Here is a 15951-nt window from a genome sequence, read left to right as displayed (position 1 = left end):
TTTTACAGTCTCATATACTGCATACCTCACTAACACGACCTAAACATAGAACTTAGAATTAAAATAATCTGTAAACAGCACCTTCAGAAACTCTAGAGTGCTCCCTTGCCTGTTCCAATGAGAAAACAGGCCGCACTATTTTCATGTGGTAGAAGCTTTGCAAGGTATTACATGTTTCCTAATATTTTTGTGTATTTGAATACAATCTGACATGACTATGCACTCTAAAATGACAGGTATTATTACAAGGTTATAAATTATATGCATATATGCTGTCTATGTTGTCTGTGTTTACATCAGTTAAGCGTGAACTTGAACTCAGCTTTTAAAATGAACATATGTGTGTGTCTGTGTGTGTGTCTGTGTGAATATATATGTGTGTGATATATATCACAATACATTAAATTTTCAGTTGATTATTATTAGTATTAGTATAGCTATTATCTATTGCTCACATACTATTACTTTGAGATTTAGCTTTCACAGAGTCATGTTGGAGGGAGGAGGAGATAGGACATTTGTGAAGGGAATCTGGAAAGGGAATAACATTTGAAATGTAAATAAATAAAATAATCTATAAAAAAGACTCTCTCTCCTTTATGACATTTAAACATAATTCTCTGTTAGGGGCACAATGGCTCTTATATAAACCCACACATGATCACTAGGGAACCGGGAACTTAATCACCCAAATACCCCAATCTTTATCTTTAATTCTCAAATAAGTGACCCCATCTTATCAGAGCTATCACATGTATTTTATTTCCTGCTAACCTCTGTGATTTCTCAATCAGAGACAATCCTTGATTCTAGGCCTTTAAGCTCCTTAATCTATCTTCATGGCCATAGATAGTTTGCAAAAAATTTTCTATGTAGCCATACCTTAAGCTTTATTGTGCAACTGGAATTGGAATTATTGTTAACTGTAAACCTGGGAGTGGAAGGATTATTGCTCTGGAAACTTTTGCCCCAATTGTACTGTGTTTAAATGTTTTGGCAATAAACATCCTGTTATCAGACTCTTGAAGGTTGATCAAGTCTGAATAAGTTGAGTAGGACTGAGGTTTTATTCTCACCTCTTTGCAATTTGTTACTGTGCCTGCCATGAGTTTTGAAAGGTCCCCACCATATTGATTTCTATACTGGTATGTTTTCACAAACTCTCATCTTTCATTTATTATAGGATTTAGCATTAAATTCACATTTGCCTTAAAAATGGGCTAAATTAAAATTTTTCAAGACATTCTTTTCCTTACTATCATGAGATCATTTCTCAGTGATATTTTTCTTGGTAAGCTGCAGTAGTGAGTCTTTTTGGTCTAAGAGATGATACCTTTGGACACAGATGCAAGTAAGTTTTTCGTAACCATTATTTCCTTCCCTGTCTCTATCACTGCATTCCCTCTGTTAACCTTTTTTTGGATATCTCTTTCTTCATTACTTTTATCAGTAATTGTGCCATTTTTTCTTTGTGGGCCTATAAAATTTAGTTTTTATTCGTAGAATCATAATTTCAATTTATTGTTATTTCTCTGTTACCTCTGCCCTGGACTGCCCACACCCTGACCCTACTTGCCCTTAGAGAGGAGAGGTGAGGTGGCATGGAATCAATGGCACAGACTCTAGGAGCAGGCGAGAAACATCTCAGCAAGCTTACCTTAATACAGCTGCAAGTTTCTTTAATACCCCCACCCATGCCCCATTGGTTCCAAGAAAACATATCGTCTAAACAGCAGTTCCCAATTGTTTGGCATTGTCTGCACTAGCAATCCTTGGTCTCTCAGGTAGTCCCCAGTTAAGTCCTTCTACAGGAAATTCCTTTGCAGATGCACACTCCATCCCCACATTTCTCATACATTTCTCTATTGATTTCTGATTTTGCTTTTCATTGATTTTTGCTGTAACTATTGTTTACCATCTTCTTTCCATTTTTGCTTTCTCAGATGGAAAACAAAGCTTACATTATGTATTTCAGATTGTTCTTTAGACATCATAGATCAGAGTCCAGGAGAAGAATACTAGGAGAAGGTACACCTTATTTATCCTGTAAAGTTGACTTGGTGTCACATAGTGGTTTTTTTGTTTGTTTGTTTGTTTGTTTGGGTTTTGGGGGGGCTAGAGTCTTAACTACTTGTCCTCTGAAACTAGCTCATTGAGAAACAAAAGTACCAGATAGGAACAGAAATCCAAATTCTCCATATGGGATCCCATGATATAGGGTCAAACATACCCTAAGTGTCCTTTTCCTACCCACCTTAGTTGGATCTAGGAGAAGTGGAAGTCTTAAGAACTTTCCGGGCCTTTGGTGGCATTGATAGGATGGAGACTCAGATATCTCTATAGTATTTGGTAAAGGATATCTTACTTTGATGTTTCTTTTAAAAGGCACTGTGTTGACAAAATCCATTGCTATTTCAAGCACTACAGGTCTAGGGCACTCATGAGCAAAGGAAAACAAAAAGACAGTTGGAAGGAAAATCATTATTTGGGGTAGGGGAAGGGATCCTTTGCACAGCAGGCACTTCATTATCAGGTTTAGCTCCTAATGAACTTTGTTTTATATAAACTGTAGATGGCTTCTGGTTGTAGTATGAAGGATTGGGGAATATGATTACATTCTTTTTCCTGGCCAGCACAGCCAACTATCTTGTAATTTTTGTCTTTTTTTTAATAAAAATGTTTATAGAACTCAAAAAGCATAATATCCAATATATACAAAGAACTCAAGAAGTTAGACCCCAGGGAACCAAATAACCCTATTAAAAAATGGGGTACACAATTCCTTCTACGAAGCCACAATTAAGCTGATACCAAAGCCACACAAAGATTCAACAAAGAAAGAGAACTTCAGACCAATTTCCCTTATGAACATCGATGCAAAAATACTCAATAAAATTCTTGCCAACCGAATCCAAGAACACATCAAAACGATCATCCACCATGATCAAGTAGGCTTTATCCCGGGAATGCAGGGTTGGTTCAATATACGGAAATCCATCAATACAATCCACTACATAAACAAACTCAAAGAACAAAACCACATGATCATTTCATTGGATGCTGAAAAAGCATTTGACAAAATTCAGCATCCTTTCATGCTTAAAGTCTTGGAGAGAACAGGAATTCAAGGCCCATACCTAAACATAGTAAAAGCAATATACAGCAAACCGGTAGCCAGCATCAAACTAAATGGAGAGAAACTTGAAGCAATCCCACTGAAATCAGGGACCAGACAAGGCTGCCCCCTTTCTCCTTATCTTTTCAATATTGTACTTGAGGTACTAGCTCGGGCAATTCGACAACATAAGGAGGTCAAAGGGATACAAATTGGAAAGGAGGAAGTCAAACTATCATTATTTGCAGACGACATGATAGTCTACCTAAGTGACCCAAAAAACTCCACTAGAGAGCTCCTACAGCTGATAAACAACTTCAGCAAAGTGGGAGGTTATAAAATCAACTCAAGCAAATCAGTGGCCTTCCTATACTCAAAGGATAAGCAGGCTGAGAAAGAAATTAGAGAAATGACCCCCTTCACAATAGCCACAAACAGTATAAAGTATCTTGGGGTGACTCTTACCAAACACGTGAAAGATCTGTATGACAAGAACTTCAAGACTCTGAAGAAGGAAATGGAAGAAGACCTCAAAAAATGGGAAAACCTCCCATGCTCATGGATCGGTAGAATCAATATAGTTAAAATGGCCATTTTGCCAACAGCAATATACAGATTCAATGCAATACCCATCAAAATCCCAACTCAATTCTTCACAGAGTTAGAAAGAGCAATTATCAAATTCATCTGGAACAACAAAAAACCCAGGATAGCTAAAACTATTCTCAGCAACAAAAGAAAATCTGGGGGAATCAGTATCCCTGACCTCAAGCAATACTACAGAGCAATAGTGTTAAAAACTGCATGGTATTGGTACAGTGACAGGCAGGAGGATCAATGGAACAGGATTGAAGATCCAGAAATGAACCCACACACCTATGGCCACTTGATCCTCGACAAAGAGGCTGAAAACATCCAATGGAAAAAAGATAGCCTTTTTAACAAATGGTGCTGGTTCAACTGGAGGTCAGCATGCAGAAGAATGGGAATTGATCCATCCTTGTCTCCTGGTACTAAGCTCAACTCCAAATGGATCAAGGACCTCCACATAAAGCCAGACACTCTGAAGCTAATAGAAAAGAAACTGGGGAAGACCCTTGAGGACATCGGTACAGGGAGAAAGTTTCTGAACAGAACACCAATAGCGTATGCTCTAAGAGCAAGAATTGACAAATGGGACCTCATAAGGTTACAGAGTTTCTGTAAGGCAAAGGACACCATCAAGAGGACAGATCGGCAACCAACAAATTGGGAAAAGATCTTCACCAATCCTACATCAGATAGAGGGCTAATATACAATATATATAAAGAACTCAAGAAGTTAGACTCCAGAAAACCAAACAACCCTATTAAAAAATGGGGTACAGAGTTAAACAAAGAATTCTCACCTGAAGAACTTCAGATGGCGGAGAAGCATCTTAAAAAATGCTCAACTGCATTAGTCATTAGGGAAATGCAAATCAAAACAACACTAAGATTTCATCTTACAAGTCAGAATGGCTAAGATTAAAAATTCAGGAGACAGCAGGTGTTGGAGAGGGTGTGGAGAAAGAGGAACACTCCTCCACTGCTGATGGGGTTGCAAATTGGTACAACCACTCTGGAAATCAGTCTGGCGGTTCCTCCGAAAACTGGGCATCTCACTTCCAGAAGATCCTGCTATACCACTCCTGGGCATATACCCAGAGGATTCCCCACCATGTAATAAGGATACATGCTCTACTATGTTCATAGCAGCCCTATTTATAATTGCCAGATGCTGAAAAGAACCCAGGTATGCCTCAACAGAAGAGTGGATGCAAAAAATGTGGTATATCTACACAATGGAGTACTATTCAGCCATTAGAAACAACGAATTCATGAAATTCTTAGGCAAATGGATGGAGCTAGAGAACATCATACTAAGTGAGGTAACCCAGACTCAAAAGGTGAATCATGGTATGCACTCACTAATAAGTGGTTATTAACCTAGAAAACTGGAATACCCAAAACATAATCCACACATCAAATGAGATACAAGAAGAAAGGAGGAGCGGTCCCTGGTTCTGGAAAGACTCAGTGAAACAGTATTTGGCAAAACCAGAAGGGGGAACTGGGAAGGGGTGGGAGGGAGGACAGGGGAAAAGAAGGGGGCTTACGGGACTTTCGGGGAGTGGGGGGGGCTAGAAAAGGGGAAATCATTTGAAATGTAAATAAATTATATCGAATAAAAAAATTAAAAAAAATGGGGTACAGATCTAAACAAAGAATTTTCACCTAAAGAAATTCGGATGGCCGAGAGGCACCTTAAGAAGTGCTCAACATCATTAGTCATTAGGGAAATGCAGAACATTTCAAACCCTGAGATTTCACCTTACACCAGTCAGAATGGCTTAGGTCAAAAACTCAGGAGACAGCAGGTGTTCGCAAGGATGTGGAGAAAGAGGAACACTCCTCCACTGCTGGTGGGGCTGTAAGATGGTACAACCACTTTGGAAATCAGTCTGGAGGTTCCTCAGAAAACTGGACATGAGACTACCAGAGGAACCTGCTGTACCCCTCCTGGGTATACCCAAAGGATACCCTGGTGTGCAATAAAGACACATGCTCCATTATGTTCATAGCAGCCTTATTTATAATAGCCAGAAGGTGGAAAGAACCCAGATGCCCCTCAAAGGAGGAATGGATACAGAAAATGTGGTATATTTACACAATGGAATACTACTCAGCAATTAGAAACAATGAATTCACAAAATTTTTAGGCAAATGGTTTGATCTGGAAAATATCTTCCTAAGTGAGGTAACCCAATCACAAAAGAATACACATGGAATGCAATCTCTGATAAGTGGGTATTAATTAGCCCAGAAGCTCTGAATACCCAAGGCACAAATTGCATAACAAATGACTCCCATGAAGAAGTATGGAGAGGGTCCTGATCCTGAAAAGAATTGATCTAGCATTGGAAGGAAATATAAGGACAGAGAAAAAGGAGGGAAGTGATTGGAGAAGGGATGGCGAGAAGAAGGTTTATGGGACATATGGGGAGGGGGCATCCGGGAAAGGGGAAGTCATTTGGAATGTAAACAAAGAATGTAGAAAATAAAAATATTTTTTTAAAAAAGCATTTTCTTAACCTTTAGTTTTGTATATGCATATGTGTGTGCTTCTGGGTAAATCAGAGGAAGTGCTCTTGAAGACCAGATGCATCTGTTCTCTCTGGAGTAGGAGTTACAGGAAATCCTAAGCCATCTGATGTGGATTCTAGGAGGTAAACTTCCATCCTCTGAAAGAATATCAAGTGCCATTAACTGCTGAACATTCTCTACAGTTCTTGCAGAGTATACTTTAAATAGATCTTCCTATTTTTCTTGTATGTTGGCAGTTAGTTGAAGGGCTTTTATATCCTTTGTAGACTATTTACACTGCTGCAGACTATGTGTGTGTATTGTGTCTACATGTATGCATACACAGTAATTAAAATAGTACCCACATTTTAGCAAAATTTGCTACATTTAAAAAACAATTTCAATGTTTATACATATGATTTACATATAATTTACATTTACATATAATATATGTATATAATTTATTATTTAAATTATGTACATTATTTTACATATTTACTTGTATCTTCAAGTAGGACAATTTAATCACTGAAATGCAATATTGAGAAATGTCTATTTGGTGAACATTCTTTTGAGATTTGACACTGAGCTCATGGGTGTAAAACCATGTTACATTTTGTGTTAATTTACCTAGCTTAATAGCTTACTTAACTTTTCCTCTTTTACAACTCATTTGATATTTCTGTTAACAGCAGGAAATTCACATTAAGGACCATGCTATATTTGCAGCTAAAGGTATTCCTCAGTTTCTTCAAGGCCCTTTTCATTTTTCTTTCCAATAATCAATATATGGCTTATGATGCTTTTAATAGGAAGATAGTAAACTCAGGGAGATTTTATGTTATTATAGGTTTATGGTATTTTACATATTTTATGATAGATAATTTCATTTATTATGCTGTGGGTTATAACTTAGAAAAACTTTTATGGTAGATTTCAAAATATATATATCCAATTTTAAATAGGTAAAAAAATATATAATCATAGTTGACATTCTTCAAGTTTACATACTATTTAAAGAGGCCCCAGACAAATTACAGTTCTAATTATTAAAGTAGCTAGCATCTCCAATCTAATTGAAAAAATGAGGAGCTGGCCTCAGCCGCTTGTCATGCATTTTTCAGGATATTTCCTTTGCTTCCATTTCTTTCCCATAACCAGGGGGCCCCTCATGTAGGGACATTTTTCCTGGCAAACTTCTGATAGCTTTTATTTGAGCCCCATAGAGTTGATATCTGCTGGCAATTATTACCACACTGGGAGCCTGACATTTCCATTCAGAGCTAGGGAAATGCCATTTTCTAGAAGATAGAGTTTTCTCGAAATGATCTCTGGCAGTCATCAAGAGAATTGTAGGGTGTAGAAGTAGGAGCTATGTGGAGGGTGACGAACACTGCTTCTGTATGAGAATTTTATTTACTTTTATTTTTATTTTTTTAAAATCACCATGTGATATTATTTTAATTCTCTTTGAAATTGGTGCATTATGACAAAATAATACCAAGTAAATTCTGTCTCTGCATTGATATAACTGAAATATGTGTCTGACATAGAAAAAGAGCAGTTAATATGTTTGTGTTTAGAAAGTCTTTGAACTATTCAAGCATCACGTGACCAGGAGGAAAACGATTCCAGCTTATTTCAACATAAATTTTAATGACAGTGCCCCGCAAGCAGCATGGACCCGGTGGTGCAAGGGACAGTGAGCACAATTAACAGGTAACAATAAAAAGTGTCCTACCTGGAGGGGTCTATACCAGGGCCCAGCAATTAGAGATTATTTTTAAAGTAATTACACAAATACAAGTATTTGTTACAGCTCAATTCTTACCTAGGCAGAGACATGCAGAGAGCATCCAAAAAGCAGTTTTCTATATTTGAAAGTACATATCATATGTAGTCTATATTATAGGTTCTGCACTGTATTCTTTTTTTACATTTATTGTTTTTTAGATATTCTCTTTACTTACATTTCAAATGTTATTCCTTTTCCTTGTTTTCCCTCGGGAAACACCCTATCAGATACCCCTCCCACTGCTCACTAACCCACCTACTCCCACTTTTGTGTCCTGGCATTACCCTACACTTGGGCAACTAACCTTTACCTGACCAAGGGTCTCTCCTCTCATTGATATCCAACAAGGACATCCTCTGGTACGTATGCGGCTGGAACCATTGGTCCCTCCATGTATACTCCTTGGTTGGTGGTATAGTCCCTACTAGCTCTGAAGGTACTAGTTGGTTCTTATTGTTGTTTCTACTGTGGGTCTGCAAAGCCCTTCAGCTCCTTAGGACCTTTCTCCAGCTCCTCAATTGGGAGCCCTGTACTCAGTTCAGTGGTTGGCTGAGAGCATCCCCCTCAATCTGTATTCACTTGAATAATAAGAAGACATGTACTTATAGAAATTCTCCATACATTCTTGGAAAGAACTAATGATTTTCTATTAAAAATTGCTTTATTAAAAACAGAGCTACTGAAAAACAAATGGTATACATCCAGTATTATATTAAATATAAGAGGCTTAGCAGATAACAGTACCTATCTTCATGTCTCACAATCTGAGCTGCATTCTCATGACTATATGGTAGAAAGAGATAACTCACTCCTGGAAAATATCCTCTAACTTCTACATGTGTGCTATAGTGCACACACACACAAATAAAGAGATTTAAAATAGATGATAGCCGGGCAGTGGTGGCCCATGCCTGTAATGCCTCTGGGAGGCAGAGGCAGGCAGATTTTTGAGTTTGAGGCCAGCTTGGTCTACAGAGTGAGTTCCAGGACAGTCAGGGCTACACAGAGAAACCTTGTCTCAAAAAACTAAAAGAAAAAAATAGATGATAGATGTTAGATAGATAGATAGATAGATAGATAGATGATAGATAGAGTCCAATTATATTTTTAAATATACAAAATTACTGCTAGCACTTAAATATCATAAGCTGTCCAAAACTAACTACATATTAGATATTACAGACATATTTTAAGCATACACTCAACAAGTGTAAACAGTAAGTAAATATGTGTTATAATAGAGTTCAATTTCAATTTTATCTTGAAATGTGAAATTTATACTTTTACCTACTTTTCTTCTTATGTAATTGAACTCACATTATAAAATTCATATGATTTTATAGTGAAATTTTAAATGCTACTGTGCATTTAATGATTGTAAGACACAAAGTACAATTCTGATTTTCTAGAAAATAGTTGTGCTAATATATTAATTATTTGGTAAATGTCTTGTAGTGTCTCATTATTTGTAGTATTTTAAAAACACTGGCCACATTAGTTTTTCCTAGTCTTATAGGAAGTTCAGTATGCTTCTGAAGATTAAATAACTTGATAGCTTAAAATTCCTCACCATGTTTGTTTTTTTCTATACTGAAGTTTTAAATACCATAAGACTCTGCCTAAGTGCCAATCAAAAGGCATTACCACAGGACTGTGTTGTGCAGTTAAAAGGCCTTCATTCCAAAGTCGGAAAATGAAGTTCTGGAGTATTAGACACAGTCATAGTTCGTCCTTCAGCACAGGTTAGAGTCTAATTTACCACGGGTCATGTAAAATATCTCAGAATAAAATCCAACCTAGAGCTATAAAATAAAAAGTGACCTTTAAAATCCAATATTAGAGACAAACAACTTTTGCCTCTGGAAGCTGTTGAAGGACAAAATAGGGAAAGTTCACTTCTATTTCCTGGTATACATGTCAATTTCTCTAGCCAAAGTAGCCGCCAGCAGAAAAGGATTGTAATGCTTCTGAAGCTTTGAAAATAATCTGAATATCTCTTCCCCTTCATTAGTAAATAAACAAGTAAACAAAAGCTAGCAGGACTCAACCCCAATTTCACAATGAAAAATGTCAAAAGAATTTTTCCTTTGGTCCTTTATTCAGTTTTGCTTAAGCAAATCCAAACAAACAAATATTGGGTATGATGAATAAAGGACTTACAGCTGCACAATATTCAAATAACTGTTCACAGCATCTTGATTAAAGCATGAAGAAATGACCACTCTTTGAGTTATATTTCAACTAATGTAATTGTTGAATTACATTTTCCATTTAACCATCTAACTATAGAGACCCTTTAAAAGAGGAACCAATGAACACTTGTTTAAATCATATCAACACAACATGAAATTATTTCAAGATTTTATTCCTAATAGTGAATTTTTGACAGTTCTCATAAGTATGTTTTTCAGGCATGAACTTTCAAATTTCAATTTGCAGAACTCTGAAGGCAGCCTATGAGTGTGCTTTTTAGGCACATCCACACAGGTCACAGAGAATCATTCAGTGACAGTAAAGTAGAGCAGAACAGAGAACAGAAACTTTGACAGACTAAATATAGCTAGAAATGCATTGTATTTGCATGTTAAAATTATTTTAAATTTGAGAAGATACAATGCTAGAGTAATAAAAAGCACTTGGAGATCTCAGCAAGTGTTGCTCCCAGAAGATGGCACTAAGATGGTCCCATTTTTTCATCAATTTATCTATTCGCTGTACATCCAGATTATAGCTCTTTCTTCCTCCTTGCCTCCCAGTACCTCCCCTAGTCCTTTTCCTCACCCACTCTTTCTTCTCAGAGAAAGGGATGTCTCCCATGGATATCAACCAGCCTTGGCATATAAAGTTGCAGTAATAGCACTAAGTACATCCTCTATTGAGGCTAGACAAGGTTTCCCAGTTAGGGAAAAAGAACTCAAAGGCAGGTAATAGAGTCAGAGACAAGCCCTGATCCTGCTGTTAGGGGTCACACAATAAGACCGAGCTTCATATCTGTTACATATGTATAGGAGGACTAGCTTCATTCCATGAAGAATGCTTGATGAGGAGACAAAGGAGGAGAGAACTGGAAGACAGAACTGAAATCAGAAGAGAGCATCTTTAGGACAAGCTAGAAACCCAGGACAATGGAAACTCTCACAAATTTATGAGCGTGACCATAGCCAAAAATCTTAGCAATAGGGGATCTGGAACCTAAAATAGTTACTTCCTGTATCCAAGCAAAATGTTGAGTGGAGGGATGGAACCCAGGAACAAAACCTTTGGCCCACAATTTTTCCTGCCTGTAAGATGTGCAGGCATTAAACGGGAGCAATAACTGGGGGGAATGGCCCACCTTGAGACCATACCATGAGAGAGAGCCCAACTCTAGTATCATTAATGTTATTCTGCTATACTTGCAGATAGGAGGCTATCATCACTGTCATCTGAGAGGTTTGGCCAAGGGTTGATGGAAACTGATGCAGAAATACACAGCCAAACCTTAGGCATAGGCCTGCAGAATTTGATAGAAGAAAGGGAGCAAAAATTGAAGGAGTCAGAGAGGTCAAGGACTGTGTTTACCTATAGAGAGCAAGAGCATTAGAAAAAGACATCTTTCTTCAAAATAACAACACTAATACAGACTGATAAGTACTAAATGAAGCACAATAGTTGCTCATGTGCTGAGCTAGTTGTAGTAATTGCAATACTAAATCAGCATGTTTAAGTATTTTATTGAAATTTGTAAGCACACTGACTGAACATACCCATGAAGAAGCAGGGTTGGACCTAATGAGTATTTGCAAAGCAATTTATCTCTTCCTCTTAAACCAGAAGTACCTTGCTGAACACCCTGAACATAAGCCTGACACTCATATCACAATAAATTACGTTCACTATGTGCTTCAAAATGGTCCACACATTCATTTAACAAACAAAACTTTAGCTAACTGTCCCTATCATAAAAGCTGTCATTGATTTTGTTTTAATAGCATTATGACATTTAAAAAGAATTAAGGACAAGATTTTTTTTTTAAAAAAAAAAGTCTAAGTTGTTTATATTTTACTTAAAATTGTTGATTTTTGGTGCTTGGGTATATAGTTTATTATCATGAGTGCATTATTTAAATTGTATATTGCTGCAATTTCTCCTCTATGATGAAGAGAAGGAAAACAAGTCAAAGCATAAAAATATCTGTGCCTGAGTCTAGCTATGGGTTAAGTGCTTCAGTGCTTCTCATGCATCTTTCTTAGTTTTTGAAAAATTTGTGGGTAAACATTATTACCAATTTTTAGATAATAAAATTAGGATTTATTCACCTTAAGTAAATCGCTCAAACAAGCAGTAAAGGAAAAATAAGAACTTAAATTCAATATTAGATCTAGTTCATAATTTCATGTTACATAAAATATTCTTCATCCAAAACGATGGTATATAACAACTATATATCATTACTGGACCCTTACAATTATTGAGAAAAATCTCTGGTCCATGTGATTGTTTTCAAAATATGAAGTTTTGCTGATAATGTACCACTGATTCTATTCAATGACAGTATGCTAATCAATTCAATTTCATTTAACACAGCAAATTTTACATAATTGTCAAATATTAAACATCTCATGATTTACATAGTTTGTATAGACTCAATATAGTAAAGATCCTATTTCAGCTTATAAAACTTAAAACAAAATCAGAAATATCATAATACCTATTACTGGTACTTAAAACTTAATCTAGGCAGGGCGGTGGTGGCGCACGCCTTTAGTCCCAGCACTCGGGAGGCAGAGGCAGGCGGATTTCTGAGTTCGAGGCCAGCCTGGTCTACAGAGTGAGTTCCAGGACAGCCAGGGCTACACAGAGAAACCCTGTCTCCAAAAAAAAAAATCTTAAGATAATTCACAGGAAAGTCCTGTCAGAATAAGAAATATGCAACTCAATAATGTGTTCAAGATATGTTTCTATTTGACTCCAAAATATTATGATGCTGTTACTCTCAGAATCACATCTCATGCACCAATGAAATTTGCTTCATTACTATGGTAACACAAAAAAGAAAATAACATTGGAAAGGCAATATTATTGGCTTTTAAAAACAATTATCAACTAACAAATAAGTGTATAGATTAATCAGCTAGAGATCACGGTAAAGTTTAAGATCCTGGTGAAGGCGGGTAGATTTAAGGTACTTACTGACACCCTGTATTTCTTTATTTACAACAACAACAAAAAACAAGAAACAAAAGAAAATAAATAAGCAAACAACACCCACATGTGTTTATTCAGTGAGTGTGTAGTTTAGAGGGGAGCTTGAGGGTGGGCACTTCTCTCCTTATCCCATTTGGGTTCTGGAGGTCAAACTCTGTTGTCAGGCTTGGCAGCAAAGAACTTTACTCCCAAGTCATCTGTCTGACTCCCTGTTCTTATTTTTTATTAGGTATTTTATTTATTTACATTTCAAATGTTATCCCCTTTCCTATTTTCTCCTTCGGAAACCCCTTATACCATCCCCACCTATTCTGATATGCTAAGTCATGGTCAGATAATTCTCCCTTGAATAGATTATAAATGCTTCCACAGGTACTACAGGGTTTGTTTATACTGAGAAATACAGTGTCTCTTCATGGATAGGAATCTTATAGTGTCCTCAAACTCGCAGTTACAGACACTACTTCCAGAAAGTTCACTGAGAAGACAGTCTTTTTTGGTAATGTCTACATGGGACAGAAGCTGGAAGAAGACTGGGATCAGATAGTAGCTGCTTAGTGGCAAAATAATTGACACTATACTTAGGTATGCATCATGGAAAAACATACCATATATATACAAATTTGCATAACAATATTGTTTTGAACTTACAAAAAGTATAACCAAAATTCCTTAACCACAGTAGGATGTGTAATGTAGTGGACTTAATTCTGTATGTGCTATCAATATGTTATATAGCAAAACCTAATCAGTGATGGTTTGTCACCTATCTATATCTATCCCAATAACAATAAAAATCAAAATAAGTATGATTGCATATATTGTGAAATTATAACTGCAAAATAAAGAGTCTTATCTCAGCCTTCTTTAAATCTGTGGTGATATTCGATTGTCATTTTTCACTGAAATTGTGTTCTATCAAGTCCCGGCAAATGATTTTCTAATAATGACTTGTAACTGATAAGGATAACATCTTGTGATTACCACATTTGTCAATGAATCAGGAAATAATGGTGTTATGTAAGTTCCAAGTTATTAAGCACATTTTATAAACATGTACATCGCTGATCCATTAATGTTGAACTCCTGGGCAATGGCACTAAAATTCATAATAGAATATAACTGGTCTCATAAATTTATAGTCTCTATGAGGTTCATCCATTTTTCATTTGCCTTCCAACCTGAAGCATTACTTCAGTGGTTACTGTTCTTAGGGCATTTTAAACAAGCAAACTACCCCGAGCAGTTGTGATTGATGTGAAACTAGGACATTAAATAGGGTACAACAAGAAGGCAGTGCAATTCCTTCTTTAGTGCAGAATGGCCATTGCTTTGAGGTTCTCTGTATGTTTATGATTGAGCACAACTTCATGGGATTTTATTTAAAAATAAATTTTCACTGTCAAAGTTACAATAAGGAATGAGTGAATGATGAGGGTTTCTTTTTCACATATGGGATCAAAATGAATGGATCAATATAGAGGTAGATCTTTGCCTCTAAGGCAACTGTTGAACTTGAAAACCATCTAAGATATGAATCAGGTCTTAGCAAAGCAGTATTGACTAAACCATGGAAGTTTAAATAATATTTTCCTAAATATATTATTCATTAAAATATGAAAGTATATTTTGCAAAATCTTCTCTATATATGAAAACTTCATAATAATTAATAATTCTTGGGCCTAGAGTGCTATTTATGCAAACAAGAAGACCCAAGTTCCAATATCAGATCCAGGTAAAAGCCAGAAATTGCATTATGCCATGATTCCTACACACAAGATGGAGACAGGCAGTCCAGACACTCAATTGCAAGCTAACCTAGCACAAAATTATAAGTTGGAGATTCAGTGAGGGAATCTGTCTTAAAAATGAAGGTAGGAAATTAAAGAAGACTATACTCACATCTTTTGTCTTCTCCATGAATGCACATGATTGTGCACACCTACACACATGGAAGATATCTGTTTCTCTAACTTCTTAGTAGGTACCTTTCTATTATAATTTAAACTATTTCTATTTTTACTTTATATCAAAATGTCTTAACTGTTTAGTGTATATTAAATGTACATTAAGTTTTATTTTCAAGCCCTTAAATCATTTTCAGGAATGCAACTTATAGGAGCTGTGTCTTCTGCTTCTTGTATGACACTATATTAATAGGATGTAATGTTTGTATTTGCTCCAGATATTTAATGCATATTCTGTGTATTTCTACACTGAAGATTCAGTTTCATCTTTCAGTTTTGAGTTTTGCAGGTTCTTTTTAAATATAAGTGCTATATCTTTCCAGTTTTACAATTTACAGGTTATTCTTTGGAAAATATTTTCACTCAATTTTTGACTGTTTTCAGATTTCTTCTTTTATTATACAGTCATTTTAATGCAGTTGTTTATAGTATATAAGCCTAAAAACATTCTCCCAAATTATATACCCTCCATTATAAAATACAGTCTTACTTTAGAATTATTAATACTTCAAAGGTGGAACATTCTAAAAAATCCAAAAACTAGAATTCTGGAAAAAAAAAATGGAAAAAAGGCTCAGAGGTTAAGAGCACTGATGACACTCCTTGAAAAGATCAGGGTTTGATTCCAAGTACAGACATGATAGCTCTCAACTGTATGCAACTCCAGTTTCAGTAGATATGACACCCCACCTTCTTCCAGTGTCTGAGGTCACTGCACAGATGTGGTTCACAGGCATACATGAAGACAAAACATCCATTCATATAACACAAAATAAATAT

This window comes from Apodemus sylvaticus, chromosome 3 (assembly GCF_947179515.1).
Source record: "Apodemus sylvaticus chromosome 3, mApoSyl1.1, whole genome shotgun sequence".
Taxonomy (NCBI): Eukaryota; Metazoa; Chordata; class Mammalia; order Rodentia; family Muridae; genus Apodemus; species Apodemus sylvaticus.
The sequence above is the reverse complement of the archived record's forward strand: the minus strand, read 5'-3'. Positions refer to the sequence as shown.